Source organism: Helianthus annuus, chromosome 9 (assembly GCF_002127325.2).
Source record: "Helianthus annuus cultivar XRQ/B chromosome 9, HanXRQr2.0-SUNRISE, whole genome shotgun sequence".
NCBI lineage: Eukaryota > Viridiplantae > Streptophyta > Magnoliopsida > Asterales > Asteraceae > Helianthus > Helianthus annuus.
In genome coordinates, this window is record NC_035441.2 from 97024585 (window position 1) to 97043927 (window position 19343).

General features: G+C 36.1%; 1 long non-coding RNA gene across 1 annotated transcript; it reads left to right on the forward strand.

Moving 5' to 3' along the window:
- The first annotated feature begins 1441 nt into the window (after positions 1-1441).
- LOC118481669 lies at positions 1442-1897 on the forward strand. The gene is made up of 3 exons (XR_004865934.1): positions 1442-1489; positions 1596-1645; positions 1723-1897. It is a non-coding gene; the product is annotated as an uncharacterized LOC118481669 (long non-coding RNA).
- The last annotated feature ends 17446 nt before the right edge of the window (positions 1898-19343 follow it).

Here is a 19343-nt window from a genome sequence, read left to right on the forward strand (position 1 = left end):
GTTAATTACTGTTTATACGGAATGCAACCAAACGGCACTAAACGCAACTCTATCACTCAAGTCCCTACTACATAATACCGATTAGTCGCCGGGGCCAGGCGAACGGGTTATTAGTTGATAGCGCTATTTAGGTCTTACCAGCCTCACACCGTGCCATGGTATGGGATCGGTCGTGAACTAATGTACTCAGGCATCCGTCAATGATGATAGAACATTGACATCGGGGCATCCTGCGGAAACGCAAACGGTTACCTAGTGTTCGGTATTGGAAAAACAGTTTAGTCGCTAACTTTTGGGGTAGCTCCCCATGGCATGTATAAACGGATAACTTAACTGGTGAAACAAGTTTTTGGTAATTAAAACTGGACAACTAGTGAACTCACTCAGCATTATTGTTGACCCCTTACTGCATGCTTTGCAGGTGGCCAGTGACTGGAGCAGCTGCTTGGGATGTGTAGTGGTCGTCTGCCCGTGTGTTGGGCATTTATCATGACTTACCTTATGAACGTTGTTTAAAACTGTTTATTTATGCTTCCGCTACTCATTACTGTTTGAACTTGAAACCTTAAACTCTGAACTTGATATTTGCTAATCTTATGGTTAGTAAGTATTACTTTTGGTTAAATTTAATCATTCAGTATGATTGATGGCTGGATCCTGGTCAGTCACGCCCTCAAAGCGGGTGTTATCCGCAGGTGGATTTTGGGGGTGTGACACACAAACCACTAATATAGTCCCACAAGGAGTTATTCTCACATGTGGTTATATCTTTATACATACGCAACGGTCAGGTGTATGCCTACACCTCGTGTTTAAGTCGTGGCCATTTCTAATAAATGAGCCGAGGATATCCAGGACATGGTCATTAACCCGCAAATGCTTTGATCGAAACAAAACAGATTAAAACGAGTTATCTCAATGATTTAACCACTAATCGATTAAATATTCAATACCCGACCAAGCGGTAATAATTTACCGTATCCCAAGCCCGTATAAGGGGAAAAAAGTTAAAAGTATTTACCTGAGCTAAAATTATTTTAATCTCAGTCGTATTTCAAACAGCAAGTACAAGCAGGGGCGGACTTAACTACAAACATCGGGTTCCCAGGAACCCATTCGGTTTTTAATTTTTAGTGAAAATATATATAACAAACTGAAAAGGAACCCATAAGTAAAATATATAGTGAACCCATAAACAAAAAAAGCTTTGGTTTTACTGGTTAATCCGTGTTCTTCTTCCTTTGGCACCCGGGTTCGAATCCCGTATTACGCAATTATTAAATTTTTGTTCCCTTTTTTAATTTCTATTTTTATTGTTTTCTTTAATGAAAAACCCATTTAGGTTACAACAAAACAAAGCCCATAACAAAAAACAACAGCAGACTCGACAAATAAGTGAACAATACAACGCCTCCTCCCTCAACGACCGCCTCCGCTCCGGCCGTCCTCCTCCAGCCGACAGCCGTCCTCCTTCGGCCGTTCTTCACAGGTGTGTTAACTGATGTTAATTTGACTTATTGTTATTTGACTTATTTCTGATAATCTGCTGTTAATTTTTGACTTCTTTGATGTTAATAATGTTGTTATATTGTAAGAAATTGTGCATCAATCAACTTCTTAAAGCAAATTGTGATTTGTGAATTAGGTAAACTTTCAATTTCTACGGTTTGCTAAATGCTAATGTCTATTAGAATTGTGAATTACTTTGAAATTCTTTATTAGATGATATAGAATTTTGAAATATAGCTTATGGAAATGTAAAAGACATTGTGCAATGGAGAATTTTGATTTTGAATCTTGTTTTAAGCACACCATATGCCAAACTGATCAACAACACTAGGACAACAATGATCCACATAAATCATGCCTGATGGCATCAATCAACTTCTTAAAGCAATTGGTAGTCATCCATGTTTATTATGACTATACATATATTGACTTACAGCATTACACGAACAGTTCATGGTTTAGGAAGAGAATGCAATTTGAAGTATAAAAATGTATCCTCATTAAACACAAAATTAGCCCCTAATTTGTTAAGTATGATACAGATTATTTAGTGAGATGAAACAACACTACTCACTGCCCCATTTGCAAGTCGGAATGCCATAAAACTTCATCGTCGGTGCGAGCATCGCAGAGAACGGAGGAGTGTAATCACGATTTTAGGTAACTTTTCAATTACTTCGGCCTTCCCCCTTTTTAGTGAATACTTGAATATCATATTTGAATACTTGCTTTATATGAATATGAATTTAAAATTTGTGACTTAGTTTTATTAAAACATGAATTTTAGGGCTACTGGAACGGACGTTTAGTATGTTCCCCCGACCCGACCCGAAAACTCTAACTTTTGGTTGTGAAAAATTTGACTTCCGAAAAAAGTGACCCATAGGAAAAAAATCCTGGATCCGCCACTGAGTACAAGTAGCTTTTACTGGGCTCCTAAATCTGGAACGAAGGTTTTGATAACCTATTAGATTCCTAACGGGTCTTGTTTAAGTTTTAACTTAGACCGGTTAGTTTTAAAGAAAGGTTTACGGTTCAAAATGCAAGACTAAGTGAAGACCGGATTAGAATGTGATTTAAACCCAACAAGTATGAAGACTTGAATGAGATGGGTAAACTAAACACATTTTGGATTTTGAAGTAAAAAAGATAAGGTTTGACCCGTTTCGGTTAATTTATGCAAACTAGTTACATAAACCGTACTGAATGCGAAAATGCATAACGGGTAACCAAGTGAGTCATGTACAAGTTCCACAAGTTAATATGCTTTAAATATATTATGATACCAGTAGGATATCTTCCATTATGCCCAAAACGAATTTAAAACCGATTTAAGCCCCGTAAGGGTATTTTGGTCATTTTAAATTTTATAAAAGAGGTTAAATAGTAATATGAGGTTCTGGTCTAAAATAATCAGTAAAAATATTTATTTTAATAAGTTACATCAGTAAGATATCATACATATGTGAAATTTATCATTTATGGCCAAACTATGCACCTTAGGGGCATTTTGGTCATTTCACATATGCTTTAAGAGTCAAATTTGGAAATCTGAGTTCAAGACTTATACTTACTGTTAAAGTATAAAAGTTTATTTATAACATCAATAGGTAACAAGTCTTAGGTGCTAAATATGGTTTTAAACCATACTATGCGCCTAAATCGCATAAAAGTTGGTATTTGACAATATTCGGGTTATTTAAAGAAATCTGAGATTTTGATCAGTCTCAAGTGTTTAAAATATTTTATTTATCATATGATATCAGTAGAAAAAAAGTTTGGTATCAAAATGATATGTAAAACTCATTTTATTAACAAAAAGGGCTTTATCGTCAATTACCGAATTTATGCTAGAACTCTATGTTTATGGTCAGTATAAAATTTGAAAAAAAATTCTAAAAATCCCAAAATATTATATTATACAGTGGGTAGAAAGTTTGGTGCCAAAAATTGGGTTTAAATAGGATTTATTGTCAAAATGCCATTTAATTAATAAAAAGCTTTTGTTTTACGATATCGAGCATAACTCTTATTTCAGACCATAAACTGATGTCAAATTCTTTAGGACATACTTAAATATCAGTAATAAAGGTTTTTATCCTCTCACATTTTCAAAAATCTCGTTTTAATGATAAAAGGGCATAATGGTCCATTTTAAGCATTTAACGAGAACATGCAAATGAAATAGATTTCTAAGGAACCATGTAGTTTAATCTCAGAGGGTTATACTAACATGTATTGTGGTCCCAAAGGAACCCTAAGGCATAACTAAACTAAGCTAAATCGGGTCAGAACTGAAAGTCAAAGCAAAAGTCTACTTTTGCAACTTTCGGTTGCGAACCGAGCCTAATACTCGGAATTGTCGGGTTGAACATGCCTAAACATGTTCTTATAATATTTACCAAGTTATTTAAGTGATAAAATGTATTTTATAGCTTCTACATTATCAGTTATGATTTAGTTTGTAAAAACTGACTCGTTTGACTTTTCTATTAAGTAGTTTGACCCAACAATTGACCAAGTAAATGTATAATTAGGAGGTGCCCTTTTAAGGTTTTATCACCTACCTAATTACCAACACATAGCCACTTTCAATTCGAATAATGGCTGGATCGTTAGTGATTAATCATAAAGTCAAAGCATCATTACAATAACTTTGACTTTCGGTCATTAGGCTAATAAAAACTTAACTACGGGATCTAAGAATGCTTACATGAGTCCTTAGCACGAAAATTAGACTTAAGAAAGCTTCCTAGATAACCAGGATGCTCAGAGAAGCTCCAAAGCTTGAGAAACTTTGAGAGTATGAAAATTTTGAAGTGAGCAAAGAGTATGGCAGCCAATGCCCCTATTTATAGTGCATGTGACTCTCACAAGATCATCACAAGTGTTTAGGGATGTTGTAAGATTGCTCCATGTGTCCCAAGTGGTTTTAAAAACCAGCAAACAATCCCTAAATTCGAGTTATGTGAGTGTGTAGGTGGTTTGGAGAAGAAGACATGCTGAAACCTGCATCTTTGAAAGGATTCTGCCCAATTTAAGTCGTCGCGTCGCGCGACGGCAGAAGGCTTTTGTTGTGGCGCAGCGCCACCACAAGGGTAACCAGTCAAACAAGTTTTAAACTTGGCAGAATTGACCCCTGGACCTTTAAAACCTCATAACTTCAATTTTAAGCACATTTAACCCATAAAATTTATATTTTGATGATCCTTAGATTATAACCAAACATCGTTAGGTCTGGTTGCATTAAACGATAACCGAAAACACAAGTTTTGCCTCGTTGACGCTTTTAACCCTTTATTTACGAAAATTAGCGTATTTATCTCAAATGATATCGAAACCTTGTGAAATTTTCGTCACTTGTTCTTGGGAGTATAATTAATCATTACAAGGCTCCGGGTTCATTAAAAGGTCACTCAGAGGTATTAATTTAACATGTTGACACATTTAACCCTCGCGTGTTGTAAACTTTCACTTTCTTTCCCGAACGGCTTCATATGTTTCACAATTCATTCGTTTAAGAGTATAAACATCGTGTAGGGTTGTTGAAAGGCAAAATTTTCAAATGTTGACACTTTGGATCCTTCTACACACATACTTTCCTCGTTTGTCAACTTTAGTCCCTCGTAATCAATTCGTTACACGTTTAAAGTTCATGACACGTGTCGTTACTACATTGGACATGATTTTGCGAGGTGTTATATAATGTTAGACCAGAAATCCTAGATACCAACCAGACATCTGATGCTCAGAAACTAAAGTGGAAAGAGCCCAGAAATATGATGATAACCAGATTCGGAAAAGGTTAGAAAGACAAACCAGAAAATTTGATCTGAAAAATTTGGTCTTAAAAACTGATCAGAAAATCTGACACGGAATTCTGACGCGAAAATCTGATCTGAAAATTTGATACGAAAAATTTGGTTCAGAAAAATGATGTGAAAAAATTGATGCAGAATCAAAGTACCTGGATTAGAAAACAAACTACACAGGGTTGTTCGGAAGGCGAAAAGGTGGCCGTAAAATGAGAACAGCGGCGGGAGGTGGCTGGACGCGCGGGCACACGGGACGAAAACGACGATGCATGGGTGGTTTTCTGACAACGAAAATTTATGGACGGCATTTCGAGGGGTGCTGATTACAATGGTGTGGAGGTGAGATTTAAAGAAAAAGGTTTGATGTTGATTTCTAAGGTAGCTCCAAGTGGGTACAACTCTCTTAGCATAGAGTACTGACTCTCTGTTGGACCATCGTATGACCCTAAATAGTCAGTATGAGTAGTTCATCATCAAGTACAAAGGCGGAATCAATGTAAAAGATGTCAACACAGCTTGTTCATTCCTAATTATCTCTCTATTGATCAATCCTGAGCTTTTACACGTTCAAATGACAAACGGACAACACCTCTACTCAGAACATATGACCTGATTCCGCTCCAAATGACACAACAGCATGGCTATATATAGATGTGGAGATTCCACTTGAACTTGACATGACTATTTCAAGCGGAATAAGTAATTTCGCTTGAACATGTCAATGTTCATTTCAAGCGGAATTAACTTTGTGATTTCGCTTGAAATGCACATAGACACTTTCAAGCGGAATTACCCACTTTTACACATACAAACCCTAATTTCAACCCTGTTGTGTGCTTGTTTATCCTATCTAGACATAAGACTCGATTAAGACGAAGTTAACAGACATCAAATGCACAACACTCTCTAACAGATTTCTCCTCACAAATCAGAGTTCATGGCTATGATACCATGAAACAAACTGAAAACTAAATAAAATCTGGTCACTCAATGACAACTCCAATATCTAAGGAGAATACTTGTATTTCTCAAATTGAAATATTACAACTCGTGGCTATTTATAGGAAGACAAAATGATTTAACTATTCTAGTAAGTTGCAATGGGTAAGGATTCTTATATCCTGGAACAAACAAGTGGATACAACTGTATACATTAGTTATTTATCTCTCTATCTCTCTCTATATATACATATATATTTAACAGTTATAAAAAATGGGTTGATGAGAATTTGATAGAAATAACCCCCTAAAATAAATCGTGCTAAAACAAAACAGTCTTACAAAAATTAAACTTTATAGGATAAATCAAATATGTTGAAACTGTTTATAATTATTAGAATTTATAAATGCCATACTTAAAATATGTTGGTGAAACTTTTATCCTCACCTAATTTCTTCACCGAGCTTCACCAATGAAATTACCCACAGTTGGTATATTCATTGATGGATTAATGTTGGTGAAAGTCCTTTAATTTGTGGTGTCTTGAGGTGTCAAAATCTATTATACTTGATTCTTAGGTTGATCATTGTTAATGTAGCCAAAGTACATAATCAAAACAATCAATAAGGACTTAAGAAGGGTTCTAAAATTTCAATTCTCTATTGATTAATTGATTAACATTAAATTTACAATTATCTACACTATGGGTTGATCCATTCATCAAGAAATGGATTCACCTGGGTAAAATAATATACTTATGGGTTTATTTGGGTTTTGTAAATTATATATTGAGTCAATTTGGTTTCACTCAAATTACATAAGCCAATCTGTGCTACTATTAATTTGTCACAAAACTTGCTAACTACAAAAGGGTCTGATGGTCACCTCACTATTATGCCACCTAGTCGTAAGTCATTGCCGCCATTACCTCTCCCACGACAAATGCTATCCCAATCCCAATGCCGCCACCCAACCCCTCCAAATGTTTAGTTAAAACCATGGTTGTAAAAAAACCTCGACTAGGCGTCGATTAATCCCTGATTAACCGCTGATTAATCTTGATTCAAACTTGAAGTTGTCGGTCACTGTTTGCAACTCCTGTGTTGATGTTTCGATCCATGTGAATGTCCAGTAAAGGCCCAATGAGATGTTGTTTTGTACAAGTATTTGGCCCAATGAGATGTTGTTTAACGTGAAGGCCCAATCATATTTCGGTTTAGTGGATTTACAATCAGATCCTATAAGTGAATTTGTCAGTTTAGTGGATTTACATTAAACTAAACGGTCCAATCAAGTGAGTGATAAAGGTGGCCCAATCAGATTTTGAGTAATATTAAGTTTGTCGGCCCATATATCATGAATTCTTTTTATCGGCCCATTCATTCAGTTATCTCACTTCAACAACATTGAAACGAGTCCACAAATCTTCGACACGAGTCTTAGATTTTCATCAACACACTCTTACGTATTCAGTCTTTTTAAACTGATCGTTTATTTGTTTGTTTCAGGTATTTTTACAAGGTGATACAGCTCATTTGAAACCAGTATTTTTGAGACAAGAAAGCTTGTGTTTTGTGAACTTTGAAAATCTGAAACATGGATGAAGAATTTTACAACGCATTTGCTACCCCGATGAGTATTGCGCAGAACACGATGTTGGAAAACGAAACAGGGACGATGCAAAAACCTCCCAAACTAATGAACATCAAAGAGTATAAGGGTTGGGAAAGCCGTTTCGAGAACTGGGTACAAGCAAACTATCTAGATGCTTGGGAATGTGTGGAAACTAAGTATGTGAGACCGACAAATAATGATGAGGAGATTATTCCTCTTAAAGATCTGAGTGCTGATAATAGAAAGAAATACGAAGATGAGAAAATGATGCTAAATCTGCTACAACAAGCTGTGAAAGAAGACATCATGGTCTTATTACAACACAATGGAAGTTCTTATTCTATTTGGAAAGCGTTGAGGTTAAAGTTTGTTGGTAGTCAGGAGATGGTCAAGAACAAGAAATCACTTCTGAAGAAAGAGTTTGACTTGTTTCGAGGGTTGAAAAATGAAAGCACAAAGCAAATTATTGAAAGATATTGCAATATTTTAGCCAACATGAGAAGATTAAGCATCGAAAAAGATAATGAATAGTTGATTGAAAAACTTGCAGATGCGTTGCCACACAAAACATTGGGCACATATCTGATGATGCTTAGAAACAAGAAAGGATTCAACACGCTCACATTGAGTAAATTCATTGAGAAGCTGGAAGCTCAAGAGATGGAGCGACGAAAGATTATTCAAATGAAAGATTTCGATGGTGAACAGGATATTGGATTGTACTACAAGGCAGGATTGAATGAGAAAACCACAAATTTGTCTCCAAAAGTGAAAACTGCTTTCAATGCTAAAGGTTCATCAGGAAGTTCATCTAAAGGATCAAGCAGCAGTACAAGTTTCTCATCATTTCCATCATTCGATCCAAACATTTCTGCAACAAAGAATGGAAGAAAACTTTAGTGCAACATTGTATTAAATCTTGAGAATGATCAAGATTACACTGAGGAAGTTGCTAAGAATCACATGTATTTGTTGGGAATGGTGTTAGAATCTTATGGTAGTTTTGTTGCAGGTCGGGTCGGTAATCCAATGCTGACTAAGGAGGATTATGACCAGATCGATGCTGAAGAGATGGAGCTAATGGATATAAAATGGTGCTTGGCTAGCGTGTTGAAGAGAGCTGAGAAATTCAAACAGATCACTGGAAGAGATGATCTTCGTGAGGCTAATGTTTCTACTTTAGGTTTTGACAAATCTAAAGTCACTTGTTTTCGTTGCAGGGAGAAAGGACACTTCAAGAGGGAGTGCACTAATCGTGAGGCAAGTGGAGCTCAAAATCCATTCAACAACAATGACTACTACCGAAAAGCCATTTACCATCAAGATGCACAACAACCATCTCAACAACATCAACATCAAGCACAAACTGCACATGGAAGAAATGTAATTGAAGATTCTTCAAAAAGAGCTTGTGTAGTTAATCAAGAAGGGAAGAAGCCATCAGCTGGATTCAACTGGGATAAATATATTTCAACTGATAGTAAAGCATTTGTGATTGATCAAGAAGATGAGAAATTACCCGAAGGCTTTAGCTGGGATAATTTCACTTGGGATGATTATATTCCTGATCAAACTCCAGTTCACACAGCTTTTGTTGCCAAAATCGAAGAAGACAGTGATGATGATGGAACCGAGTATTATGCACGAAGAATGGCAGAACATCTGAAGATGATGGCTGAAAGCGATAGTGAAGATGAAAAATCCAAGAAGAAAAAGAAAAAGGTAAAGACACCAGTGAGTAGTGATGATGAATCAGTACCGGTTGTAAGGCAAAAAGTGAAAGAAGTTCCAAAGTTCGAGATTAATGAAGAAGCCATTGCAAAGAAGAGTCCAGTGATTTGTGAAAATTGTGAAGCTGTAAAGAAACAAAACAGTTCTTTGATTCACAATATGAACAGATTAAAGGAATCTTATGATGTACTCAACAAAGAAATGAACATGTACAATGATACAAGTGAAGAGCAAGCAACTGCAATGAAGACACTTCAGGGAGCGTTCATGATCAAACAGAAAGGTGTGAACAACTACATCGAGAAGTGTGCTGCTCTTGAACAAAAGCTTGAGTTACAAAGAATTGAAACTGAAAGAGTGGATCGTTTGTTGAAAAGTTACTCATGTACTTCTTATGTCATTGACAGGATATATCCCACTGTTGAAGGTATGAAGGCATGGGAAGAAGATGAAGTAACTGAAGAAAAAGATGCTGAAGAAAAGACTCCAGAGAAGAAGACAGAGAAGAAAAGTGACACTAAGAAAAATTCTGGTAAGAAACAAGATGTCAGTTACAACAAGTGTCTACACCCGCTGGAAAATGGATATTTGGCTAGAAATCCAAATGATGAAAGAGTCAAAAAGGCAACAAACTTACAGTGGGAGTCGGAGTCGTCAGTCAATCTACCAGAAAGTATTGATGTCACGTTTACATCATCTGACACTGATCAACAATCTCAATTGATGAAGATAGTGGTGGATCATGTGTTAGAAAACGATGAAACAGAGGAGTCAAAGTCGGAGTCTAGTTCAGAGTCAAAGTCTGAGTCAAGCACTCCTGGTCAAACAGAAAAACAGGGCAAAATAGTTTATGACAAAGAATTCTTGTTATCAAAATCTAATTTGGATGATGAACCGTTTAAAGTTGCTTACACTTTGAATGATTCTGACAAATTATATTCTGATGAGGAATTTCCAATAAGAGGTGTCAAAACCGAATTGATAAAAAAGGTTTTCAAACTTACAGAAATTAATATTTCTGAAATAAAAGACTTATGTCTTAATGCAAAACCTAAAAATACACCTCAAGAGTTCAACAGAGATTAAACAAGAAAAAAGGTTACAGTTCTGGTTCGGGTTTTCAAAAGAAATCTAACCATAACGGTAATTTCAAAAAGAAAGGTCTTGGTTTTACTCCAACAGAAAAACAGAAAAACGAAAAATATGTTCGTGATTTTAAATCCAAAATGACATTTGTTTCAGGAATGTCAACAGATGAAGAAGAAAAGAAAGAATTTTGGAAACAATCAAACAGAGAGTTCCTTGCAAAGAAGCAAAAAGAAATGAAGGTTGCTGATCAGAAGAAGAAAACTCGAACCTGTTTCAAATGTGGTAGAATTGGTCATTTTGCAGTGAACTGTTTGCAAGCAATTCAAACCAAACAGGGAGTTTCTAAACTGAAAGAGAAAATTGTTGAGTTTGAACCACCAATTGACAGAACAAAACTATTCAAAAATTCAAAATTTGAGATTGGTGAAAGTTCAAACAGGTTTTACAAGAAAAGAGCTAGATTTGACAACCAAAAGTGGGTTGTTAAGAAAACAAGTGATAGTTCTAGCAATGATTCTGATTCTTCAAAATCAGAGGAGCTATCTTCTGGCGATGAATCTGATTCCACAAAGTCAGATGAGCCACAGGTTGTTTCAAAATGTGAAGCTATTTTGAAAGATGATAAATCAGTTCCGACTGTGGATGATGAGAATTTTCCATCACTTCGGGCTGAAAATTATAAGAAGAAAATTGGTAAAGTTGAAATTTCTAACCAATTTTATTCTGATAAACAGGTGTTTGATGTGGAAAAGGTCTTTAACCCCAAGGTAAAACATATCTTTGGTAAGATGATTGACCGAAAAGTCAAAGGGGTTAAAGAGTTTTATGAGAAGAAGAGAGGAGGTAAGAAACCGAGTGATGGTGACTCGGTGACACCCAAGGCTGGTCAGGCTTGGATGGATATTTTCTTTGAATGAAAAACCTGACTTGCCGGAGATCCCAAGTTTGTAATCATGGATCATGAATCGGCATCTTTCTTGAGAAATTTACTACGGTAATGTCATCATACAAGTGGTTAGGAGATTTGATTATGCATACTTGCATATGGTAAATCAAGGACATTAATTTGTACTTGCATTTTCCTACAAGTGGTTGAAAGACAATATGATGAACCACATCCCCGAACCTATTATTGATATACCTACAAGTGGTAAAATCAATTAAACTTATTTTCCGGAAAAACCATTTTGATTGAAACAAACTTAAGTGTTTTGAAATCTAAATGGGAAAATAGTTTGTTGATAGGGGGAGTTCTGATTGTTTATGCCAAGAGAATGGCGAAATGAGGCGATTTGATATCGGTTGTCAAGTTCTTGTACAGTTTATTTTCAAATTTTTTTTAATATGTTTGCATTTTAGGGGGAGTAAAAATTTCAGAAAATCCAAAAACATTAGAAAATTTGAAAAAGCCAAAAACATGATAAAACAAAAATGAGTTTTGTTGTATAAAAGAGGAAATGATAGTACATCAGTGGACTGTCATAACATGCTAAAGAAATGGAAAGTTAAAATGTGATAAACAATCTCACTGTGGGTATGCCAGTAGGTTTTTACACATTTAGTAGATTGTGACAAGATATAAACCTAAATTCAAACTTGCTTACATCGTGGGGAACAACTTCTTGAATATATGGGTAACCCCCGAAATCTTGTTTGAAAGGTCCCTCTTTCTGAGATACTAGGTCTTTATGCTTAGTGATATCTGGGGTATTATCCCGAGACTTCTGCTGAATGGAAATTCTGACCTAGTCCCTGTATAATACTTTCTGCAAATGCTTGGAATATAGCGCTGTCCTCAGCAAATTGATGAAACAATAAAATTGATAGTCATTGCTGTTGAAACAAAAAATCCTCTAAAGGGGACACACCTAAAGTCGAGCCGTCATCTCTCTGCTGAACGGAAGTTCTGACCTGAGCTCTCACGGTTTCGCATCTAACCCCTTACAGATATCATCTAGGTATACTCACCTGTAAGACTGAATATTGAGATCTGGATACGGGAGTATATTCAAGTAGTGGGACACGCGAATAAGTTTAAGTATCTAAGACATTAATATCGTATCTCGGATCAGTTGAATTTTGTGTGAAAATTTAAATGGACCAGTATACTGACAATCTAGGTGAATTGTTTAGAACTTAAAATGAAATGAAGCTTAACGGTGTTGGTGATTTGTCTCAAAAACTGATATGATCCTCTTACACAAACTCACAAAAATAGTGCTTGTAATTTTTTTTCTTTTTTTCCTTTTCTGCGTTTCTTATATTCAAAAATTCCAAAAAGATTTTAGTGTGTTTTAGCACAAATTTTGAAAATCCAAAAAGATTTTCGACAACTGGTATTGGAGAGCTGATTTTCAAAATTCAAGTGCTAAACATGACGACATTTGGTTTGAGAGAGTATGTTTTGAAACATATCTTACAAGTGGTCATCAAGAGATTTAAATATATTTCTCCTGCAAGTGGTTCATCAGAAACTAATTGATAGACCAATTTGTGATAGGATCTACAAGTGGTGTCTGAATGCTTAAATGTTCATCATAAAACTTATGTTTGCGGTAGAGTTTTATGTAGGTTGAATTAGAGCTAGGTTTGTCGATCCTAAGCAAGATTCAAGAGTCAAAATCTGAGAGGGAGTGTATGTTGGTGCTGATGAATTTGAAGAAGTCAACATCCGAGGAATGGAGTTTGTTGAAGATGAAGACAAGAAGATAGAGATTGAAGGATACTTACAGCGTCAAATACTTCAAAGAGAAGTCCAGAGACTGATAAAGACTGAAGATGCAAAGACTCGACACTGAAGACTCCGTCAACATCCGAGGGGGAGTTTGTTGGTGCATCCGTCTGTCGTCTTCGTCTTGTATCGAGTCTTGTATATAGTTGTTTAGATTAGGGCACTAAATGTTGATTTCCCACGAAATGACTAAATGTTGATTTCCCATGAAATGACTAAATGTTGATTTCCCACGAAATGACAAAATGTTGATTTCCCCCGAAATAGACATGACATTTTCGTGGGGAATTAGAAAATTGCACTTTCGTGGGGAATCAGAAAATAGCACTTTCGTGGGGAATCAGAAACACTATAAATAGGCTTGTGGTCATGTCATTTGGTGGGGAATCAGAATATTGTACCGAAGTGCTGCCGGTATTTTTTGTAACCGTAATCTCTGTCAATTCAATATACAAGAAGGTTAAAGTGATATTCAAGCTGTTTTGAGTCTATACGTCTGTTTCCGCCTTTCGTATAGTCTAAGAACTCTTCTGAACGACTCATTTGGGTCACAGATCGATCCTACAGTTAAAACATACACGCTAAAGACTAGAACATGTAACATGTTTTGCTGAATTATGTTGGTCGGTAATAAAGATTACTAAAGTTGAAAACGATACTTCCCATTGTGTATAATTTACACAAGTTAATGTGTATAATTTACACTAGTTATTATTGTGCTACGAACATGGCATACTTAGGTTATTTGTTTCCATGTATAACTTGTTTATTTGTTTTTGAGTTAACATGTATAGCATGATGAATTAAAACGTGCTTTTGAGTTGTTCTTAGAAACTTGTTTTGTAACGTTCTGTATCTTTTTTTATTTTCCATTTTAATGTAATTCTTATCTCATCATTTCTTTGTAATTTCGAGACTTGATCATAATGGAAATAATTTTTTATTGTTTTTGCCAAATTAATTCTTGCATAAAACATAAATACTCATGAATACACATTCCAATTCAAAACCAAGTAACACATCGAGATTCTATTTTCTTTGGAATGCCATTTTTATTATTTATCATGCTTGCATACATTTAAAATACCTAAAAAATGCAAAACAGTGGGTTTTTAGAATAAAATAACAAACAACTCCTTCTAAGACTATGGGGTATGGGGCTTGGATTGGAGCGTGGGTTGGGGGAAAACGCCCAAGCCACCACCCCGGGTGGGCTTGGGTTGGGGCGTGGCCCTTGGGGCTTGGGTTTCAAGCCGGGCGTGGGGCGGTCTTGACAAGCTGACATGGCGGGCTCTCAATGGACAAACCAAACTAGCCGTTGGCCAGACTATGTTAAAAAAATTATTTTTTTACTATAAAACTCACATTTTTCTTCCATTTTTTACCACATTCAACCACATCTTCTATAATCATCTTCAATTCTCCTTCTACAAAACGAAAAAATGCATCCTCATAATCGTGCTTATGACCCGAACAACCCGTATGCATTCTAAGAAAATAATCCTAGCCCACCACCCAATAGTCCAATGCTTCGTCCATTTTTCATACACTCTTCTATGCCCGTTGAAGCGAGTTATGTATCGTATATTGGGAATCGTTTGTATACTAACTTCCCACACACCGAGGATTCGATACCTACCCCGTTTACACAAACGCCCATCAACCTTTCACCAACCTCCATCGACCTTTCACAAACGAAACCGTCCCCGAAACTCAACCACCCAACGATGCTCCTTCCACATCGAAACCCATCAAAAAGAGAAGTCATAAGAAAAAAATCGAGGCGGAGAAAGCACTTGAAACCGTCAAACGAAAACAACAAAAATGGGTCGTTGCTGAAGAACTTGCATTGGCGAGGGTTTGGTGTCAACAATCTCAACATCCAAGTTTAGGTATTCTTAAACTTTGTTTTTATTAATGGTTATTTTTTATATAACTTTGTAATATATTAAATTTTGTTTTTATTAAAATAGGAAATTCTCAACATCGAACCCATTTGTGGGAAGCGGTTAGTAGAGTATTCCATGAAGAATTGGGAAGGGAGGCTTATCGTGAAAACGATAGCTTATCCTCGAAGTGGAGTGAGATTAGCAGCCAACTTACAAAATATAGTGGTTTTTAAATAAAGCAAAGCAAAACCCAAAAAGTGGTGAAACCGAAGCCGACATTGTGACAAATGCATTGCTTGCATTCAAATCAAATGTGGGGGACCGACTTCCGTTTCATGCATTGTTGGGAGATTTGTAAGTTCCATCCAAAGTGGGCGAATATCCCCAGTGGTAGCGAAAGTAACACGTCTTCCAAAAGGTCAAGGGCCTCGTCCCAAGCCCAATCTGATGCACGAGATCAAGAGTTTGAGGACCTTTTGGATGATTCGCCAAGCCTAAACCGGCCTGAGTATGGAAGAGATGCCGCAAAAAGGCGTGCTCAAAAATCAAGATCTGGTACGGCATCGCCTTCAGATGGGAGTTCGGGCTTGCGTAGGGGAATATACAGCGATCAGTTGGATGACATTGCATACAAGTTAGATACATTCAACGTCTTCCAACAACAAAGGGCCGAACAACGAAAGAGCAAAGAAGCTAGAGATGCTGCTAGAGATGCCCTGAAACAAAGACGGGATGATTTGAAATTTCTATCCCAGCCCATTGATCACCTAGAGGGTGACGAGTTGCAACTAGTCTTGGAGATGAGAGAAGAGATAAAAAACAAATAAAAACGTTAGAATTTTTTTTTATGTAATTTTCTTTATTTAAAAATATTAAAAAAATTAAATTTGTTGTTTTTAAAAATATTCAAATAGCCTAGCGGGCCAGCCCAGCGAAGCCCACCAAACCCACGCCCCACCATACCGTGTTGAATGTGGGCCAGCCCATGTCTGCCCCCCAAGTCACGTGTCAACTCATGCCCCAACCCAAGCCCAACCCAAGCCCCACCATACCCCACGGTCTAACACCTAACAAATTCTTTTAATGCCTCAACCAACTCCTTCTAACCACCAACCAACTCTTTTAATGCCCAACTAACTCCTTTAATGCCCCAAACCCTACTCTTACTTATAAATACTAACCCCTAACACCTCCTAAATACTTTCACCACTTCAAAACCTCTTTCAAACACTCTTAAATCTTTCATTTCTTCAACTTTGAGCAGAAACTCAAAGATCAAGACAATGAGTTTTGGCTTTCTTCTTGCACTTTTCTTCTTGTTTTTTTATTCCCCATACTTGGAAAACCTATAGGAGTATCACCACTTGTTTACCAAGGTAAACCACAATTTTTGAGGTCCAAGTTGGGATTATTCTTAAACTTTATACATATGTTTTTCTTTGCCTTGTTTTTGAAACATTATCACACCAAACCAAGTCACCAACAATTTTCCATGTTGAAGAACTTGTGTTAAGGTTATAGTCTAGAAACTTTGAGGTTCATATGCCTCCATATTATATCTTTTAAGTCTTTAAGTAACCCACAAACAATTATGTGAGTGACACCAACCAAGTCTCCAAACAAGCAATGTTGAAAGACTTGTGTTAAGGTACAAATGGTGATGCTGAGAACCTTGGTTCTACAACTAAACTTCCATCATCCCTCACTTGGTTACTTAGCAAAATAACTAGTTTTAGTTATGCATTTCTTTCATGTACTCATGACCATCAGAATCATCAACTATGTTGGTGATTTTTTGCAATGGTGAAACTCTTAAGGTTTGTGGATTACCCAACCTCAAATGCTTAACTATATAAGTAATAATCTATACATATAATACTATCTCCAAAACCAAGCCATAATATCAACCAACCTATGGTTGAATGTTATGTGTTAAGGTGGAAATATCCTACTCCTAGACTCCTTATTTTGGGCTTCTAATGGGTGATTAACACTCATGAAAAACATACACTAATAATAGTGTCCAAATAAGTGTCTAGGCGGGATATGCATTTTCATACTCGTAAATTCCTTTGACTTTCCCATCTTCAAATCCTTATACTCATACACTTTTGTTTACCATTTTAGGGTGACTTTGGCGTTCCATCCCTCAAACTCGCTCGCTCGCATTTTGTGGAATTTTCTTCGCAAAAACGTAAATTCATACTAGACCCTTTTCCGCTTTCAACACTATTTGGGTTGCAACATGGATCTATACTAAACACATAAACACACACACACAAGCAAACTTATTCAAACACTCAATCCTTAAACATATTTATATGTTATGCTAATTGTAAACACATGCTAGATTATTCTTACGCTTAGCTATCTATCATTAACCTTGCAAGCCTCCCTTAACATGTATAGCGCTAGGGTTAGCACACCACCCCGTTTTGTTATTCTTTACGATCTTATTTGCTTAGGTGATAAGGTTATGCTAGTGCCAAACTTTGGATTGATTTTTAGCTATTACATGCTAGTATGATACATAATTTAGTATGATATAAGCATGTGGATTTGAGATTTCGTTCTTACTTATGCTATGTAACCAAACTAATATGCTCACCGACATATTTTTGTGTTGACGGATATTTATACATGTTGCAGGAAACATATGAAATGCTATCACAAGAAAACTATTTAGGATAGATTTAGATACTCATCTAATTTATTTATGCATAATGACGTTTTAGTCATGAAATTTCCAATTGTTGTATTTCCTTTTTGAACAACGTAATGTTTGATTTGATTATATGAAATAAAATTTTGAGTCTTAATATATTATCGCAAATTTAGTACTATGATGTCTTTGAACAATCTATTACGTCTCGCGTCGATGTTTCCACCATCGGTTGGGGTGTGACGTGTTTAGTTACATAGGTTAACCCTTGAACCAATTTACAATTAAAATAAAAGATATTTAGTAAGGTAAAAATGTCAAACCGTTTATGACCCATTTACAATTTTATTACAACATGTCAACTCATTTAACATATTTAGATAAATAGGTTACACTAGTCGTCTTTAGGTTACTCACATTTAAGTTTGTCATTAGCGATATATGTAACACAAACAACTATATGATTCATCTTCGGACCTTGGACATGGCTGCATGGAAGTTTTTAGTTCCTTATATGAAAACTCTCTTATTCAATGTATCCCATTTAGCAACTCCGTTCGTTATGAGTTGGAATAGTTGGGTTCCTAAGAAGATTAACATCTTCGTGTGGAAGGCGAAGATGGACCAGTTACCAACTCTATTGGCCCGAGCAAGAGAAACATTCAAGTGATATCGGTAGCTTGTATATTATGTGGTGATTTGTGAGGAGACCTTTGAGCATATTCTTACGTCTTGTCATTTTGCCGCTTTGTTTTGGCAAAGTGTAGCATTCCTCCAGTTTTTTGTTTTTGCAGTTTGTGATTTGATTATGTTACACAAATATTTTTAAACTGGATGGTTAGGAAATGAAAATGCTTCAAGGAATTATATTCACGGCCTCTTGGTGCATTTGAAAGACAAATAACAAAAGTATATTCTCTAATAAACCGACTCTTATCTCTAAAACCGTGGAAGACATCCAATCTCTTGGGGTATCTTTAGATCAAGGATAGATATCCGTTTAAAAGTCTAGTTTGGAATGACTGGTGTAAATTCATCTTGTAGCTTGTTGTTCATTTGCTTCTAGCGTCTTACTAGTTGCGTTTTAACGCAATTCACCATTCCAAAAAATCCAACGACAAATCCATTACGACACATTTACAATCAGCCAACCTATTTACCCCATTTAATTAAACTAATTACATGTACCGTGTTAAGGTTATTGTCAATATCTTTAACACAAATAAATATACAGTTACACAAGCGCTTACCAAGTCAAGTCGCCAACCCGACACGATAACGTAATACAATAAAATGAACTTAAACAAGGACTTATTTTGCAACTAAGACAAACTTTAGGCTCTAAATCGCCTCACCCATCAAA